This window comes from Budorcas taxicolor, chromosome 6 (genome assembly GCF_023091745.1).
Source record: "Budorcas taxicolor isolate Tak-1 chromosome 6, Takin1.1, whole genome shotgun sequence".
Taxonomy (NCBI): Eukaryota; Metazoa; Chordata; class Mammalia; order Artiodactyla; family Bovidae; genus Budorcas; species Budorcas taxicolor.
In genome coordinates, this window is record NC_068915.1 from 114479676 (window position 1) to 114484949 (window position 5274).

Genomic DNA, 5274 nt, shown 5'->3' on the forward strand with positions numbered 1-5274 from the left:
TGGCAGAGGGCCTGGCATGTGCAAAGACTTGAAGATAAGAAGAAAAAGTTCCAAAACACGCAAATTAGGGGGTGAGATCCCTTATACGTGAGTGAGTTCCCCACGAATGGAGGCATTCAAGTGAAAGCTGATGTCCGAGGAGAAGGGAGTGAGAGGAGTCACAGGTGCTCCGAGGATTCGGGGGTGGTGGGAGGTCGGGGCTGCCCTGGATGGGAGGGACTCAGGGGAGCCTCAGGTGGGGCCTCAGTTGTGGCCACTGGGAAGGAGCCATGGAGAGGAGGTGGGAGGCTGAGGGTCAGGGCTCAGCTGAGACGTGCCACCCATCAAGTCCACTCCCGGCAGGACCCAAGCCAGCGGGAAGTGAGGAGAGGCAGACCTCTGGGGGTCTCCACTCCTGCAGGTGTGGTGGTCTCCAGGAAACACAGATGACGAGCTCTTTCTGGCCTGCAGGGAACCAGATCTGTCAAGCTGGGGTGCATTTACCTCCAAGTGATGTACAGAGAGGTCCCCAAGTGGCCAGTGAAGTCTGGGCTGCTCATCGGTGAACCTGTTGCTGGTGGAGGGGTCCCCGGCCCGCAGCCCCCCCAGCTGCACCAGCATTTCTGCTGTTAGTGCCTGCAGATGGGAGCCATGGTGGGCCTGCTCTCTGCCCCGGGCCCAGCCATGGCCAGCCTGGGGGCAGTGACCGCAAGTGAGACCCCGATACTCACCAGTAACTCGCCCGAGGCCTCCACTCTCCCCATCGTCCCCAGGGGATCTGCTTTCTGGGGCTTGAAAGGGGACAAGTCCCTTCTTCCAGGGTGGTGGTGAGGATTGAATGAGAAGTCCATGTAAGGAAAAGACCCTCAGGCCCCCGTGTCCTGCCCATAAAATGCGGACAGGATCGTTTTATGGGCCAAAGGCAAGGGCACGCTGTAACATCCAAAACCGCAGAACTGGGGCCTGGCCCAGATTCTGCGGCAGCTGGGCTGGAGTGAGCCCCAGGGAGCCAGGCCAGGCTGCCACCTCAGCTGTCCAGTGGGGCCAAGCCTCCAGACCAGCTGTTTCCTGCATTAGCCACCCCTTCCAGGAGGGCCTCCGGCTCTTGAAAAATGGGAGAGGAGGGGTTCTGGGGGCCTTCCAGGCAGTCAATGTGGTCTCAGGGCTGCAGGTGGCCCGCAGTGAGGATCTTGGACCGTGTCCTCCTCAGCCGGGGCCCAGGGCTCAGGTTCCTGCAATTACACTGCCTTCTGACCTCCTGGCCCTGACTCCCTGCCTGGCCTGGCCAGGTCGGCACTGGAGGCAGCTGCGTGGAGGCAGGGCAGCAGCCAGTGCTACGGGGCCAGGCTAAAGACGAGCACTGACCACAACCCTGCTGACCGTGCCTAAGTGGCTGAGAACTTGGGCAGGCTCCTCCGGGGGCTGTGATCCCTGCCTAGTGCTCGGGGTGCCGATGAGGCTGCATGTGGGAGCAGTGAGTGAGGAAGGAAGGCAGAGCCCTGAGGCGGCTCCAAGATCCCGCCCCTGGAGTGCACTCCGAGATCATCAGCTCCCCTGGAATGTGCTCCGGGCCCATGAGTCTGATGGGATTTCACTCCTGACTTCAAGAAATGGGGTGCACCTAGCTGGGCTTGACTTCATCAAGGCTCCTCCTCCTGAAGAGAGGGCTTCTGTGGGAGGGATGTTCTGTGTAACTGGCTCTGGAGATGGAGGACCAGGATGGAGAGTGAGCCCTCTGGTCCACAACCCTGTGAGCTCAGAAGAGGACCCAGCGTCCCAGGGGGCCCACATTCTGGCTGCATGAGAGCCTGAGCCCAGGACCCAGCCAAGCCCTGCGTGGACTTCTCATCACCGAGATGGAGATGATGACGATATGGGCTGTGGTTTTCCCAGTAGTCGCGTGTGGATGTGAGAGCTGGACCACAACGAAAGCTGAGCGTCAAAGAATTGATGGTTTCAAACTGTGTTGCTGGAGAAGCACCAACAATTTCTTAGGCAGTGCAGGCAACGAACATAACTGAACAGGGCCTGGAAGCCCCTGTTTACATGAAGTCCCCTCACCCGCCCTTGCAGGAGCCGCCCCAGGGCCCGGCTCATTTCCAGGCCACCCCAACCCCCACCCAGCCCGAGCTCTGTGGACTGAATTTTCACAACTGCCCAATTCGTGGAGCCCGCCTCCCACCCCCAGGGGAGGCCTGCACTGGGAGGGGGCTGCTGGGAGAAGCAGCCTTTGGCAGGGGCGTCTGGCCACCCGTCACCTGGGCTGCGGAGGAAGCGACCTCAAGCTGTGCTTCAATGCAGGCGATGAAAGGATGCGTGGTGTTCTCCTCTGTGGCTGATTTTGTAAAGAACTGTTCTGAAAAGAGCATTTTTGGTTTTGTTTTTAAATAGAATTTTTTAAAAAATAAGACGTAAAATGAAATGTATAGGAGATTAGAAAGGATTTTTAAAAATCAGATCACATCCAGTTCCTGGAGAAATCAATGTGGAAACTTTTGGTGAACCTCACATCAGTGTTTCCTGGGTTCAGACAAATCACTCCCTCTATGTGCCTCCGCCTGCAGCCACGCGCACGGACCTCGGTTCACAGTGAGATCCTACCGTAGTGTGTGACACGTGACCCCGCATCTTCTCTTCCTGCGAACACAGTGAGAAGCCTGGGCAGACTCCCAGAGCCCCAAGTGTCAGCCCGCACCATGGTTTTCTGGCTTCTGGCCTCCGCTTACGTGGGAAGGAGCAGCTCCAGGTCCATGTGGTGAACGGCCCTGGGCCTCTGCGTGGCCGGGCCTCTGCGTGGCCGCACCTCCAAAGCCACACCACCGTCTCCTGGCGCTAAAAGCCTGGATTTCTGTGCCAAGGACAAAGCTTCTTAATAACCTCTGGTGGGATGGTTTCCCCATCCCTCTGGGAAGCGATTTTCCCAACCAATGATGAGGAAGCAGCCTTTCCTTTTTCTTTGTGTAACTTTGTTCAGTAGGACGTTGGGACAATGTTTCCTAGGGTTACGTTACTGGCCTTTGTGTTTGTATCTCCTCTCTCTCTCATTCCACTTTGTTTATGCCAGATTTTCATCCCTTTGAAGCTTTCTGAGCTGCCTCCCCGCTAGGCTGGGTGTCAGGGTCAGAGGGCAGGAGCGATGGGAGCACTCTGCTGCTGGGAGGAGTCCCGGCATCCCTTCTCACCGTGGGGCGGGGGTGGCCACTGTGTTCTTTGAAGAGGCAGAAAGCAGGTTCCAGAAAAGAACCTCAAGTCTCCAGAAGGTTTTCAGAGAGCCAGGGCTTCTTGATTTATATAGAGAGAAATGACGTGACCCAGGGCCCATATGATGAAAAGGAAGCCAGGAGGGTGTGTGTGTGGGAAGGGGTCCTGCTGGCCTCAGTTCTCTCATCTGTGAAACGGGACTCATGACTTTCTTCCACCAGCTCTCAGGCCCTTTTTTCTCACCAGCCAGGTACGGTCACTTCTCACCAGCTTGGGTGCTCCCCTGGGCCCCTCCAACCCACCTTGGGCACCACAGTTGAAGGAGCCCTTTAAAGCAAGACCCTCCCCACAACTTTGGATATCAAGCCTGATTTCTGACAAGCTATGGGCTTCCCTGGTGGCTCAGAGGGTAAAGTGTCTGCCTGCAATGAGGGAGACGTGGGTTCGATCCCTCAGTCGGGAAGATCCCCTGGAGAAAGAAATGGCAGTCCACTCCAGTATTCTTGCCTGGAGAATCCCATGGATGGAGGAGCCTGGTGGGCTACAGTCCATGGGGGTCGCAAAGAGTCGGACACGACTGAGTGACTTCACTTTGACTTTATGGTGCCTCTCGGACAGTTTCTTGCGGGTGTGCTCTGCCCTTCGCCGAGAACACTCCTATGTCTTCACCTGGCTAAGCCCTGACGCAGATGCCCCTCCCTCTAAGAGCTTGCCCTGATGCCCCCGTCTGCTCCTCTCCCACCCGCGCCTCACTGCAAGGTTGGGATCTGTCTCTGCCCCTCCTGGAGGGAAGCCTGCAGCCACGGCTCTGTGATGTGTTGGTGTGGACCCCGAGGTCAACACTGCTGTGTAGATGCTGGGGCCCTGAGGGTGCCTGGCCCAGAGCGGGCTCAGTGGGTGGTTATTCAGTGCGAGTGCGGATGAACGGGAGCTGGGGTCAGCTCACCCCACTCCTTCCCGGGATTACTAGTTCAGCACATGACCGAGAGGCGAACAGGCAGCTCATGTTCAAAAGACCTGGCTGGACTCCGATGGGTTTCAGCAAAGGGCTTTTAAAGGTAACCTGAGGAAGAGTGTCCTGGGGTATGTGATCAGCTTGTGCACAATTCTCTGACTGGTTGATGAAGAGGTAACTCGGGAATCTCAGCCATCACCTTCGGGTTCCAAACAGTCTGGGGTCACTTCTTTCCCCTGGAGGGGTTTCAGCATCTGCAGAATAGCTCAAGGATGCAGCTCAGGATGTTATCTGTGGCCCTTATGGAGGAATGAAAGTTCCTTTGCTTTCACAGCTAAACTTTCTTTTTCTCTGTCTTGCTTGACTCTGCCCCTTCTCTGCGATGTTTTCCCACCATTTGATTGACTTTGATTGAGTTTGGAACTCGAGGAAGGCCTCGGGGGCTAAAGGTTTTCTACAAATAGGAGAGGAGGTGGAGGCTCTGTTCTTGGGAAGGCACCCTGGGGTCCTGCTCGGCTTCAGCTCCGAGCCCAGCACCCCCTCCACACCTCGGGCTGCCCTGTGGGTCGGGACCCTGAAGCTCCCCAGGAAGGCAGACACTGCACTGGGACCCCGCATTAGAAAGTGAGCGGGAAGGGCTCACGGGGGCTCTGTGTCAGCCGCCACTGAGCCAGGCACGTTTTGATGGGAGGAGAAAGCTATCATTGGAGCTCAGAGATGGATGGAGTGGTGCCACAGGGCACCTGGGCATATGGCCCACCCTTAGCAGGGAGCGGGGCAATTAAGACAGATTAAGAGACCCGAGCTTCTCCCGATTTGCTGTGGGTACCGGGGCCCGGCCCAGAGCTCTGGGCCTGGCAGGTGCCACACGCACACTTGAGGGCAGCAGCGGCTCCTGGAGCCCCTCGCCTCCTAGGCTGGAGGGAAGACCCAGGTGCAAACCTCAGCCTCGCGGGGCTGATCAGGGAGGCCGCTGGGTCAACAAAGGCAGGCCTCGGCTGCTCCAACTCAGAGGAGGCGCGTGTAGCGTCTCATCATGGGCTAAACACGGGGTCTGTCGTGATGGCCAGTGCTATGTGCTGTCTTGGCAAGGATATGGATTCTAGCTCTTCAGTCAAACGCAAGTCTAGATTTTGCTC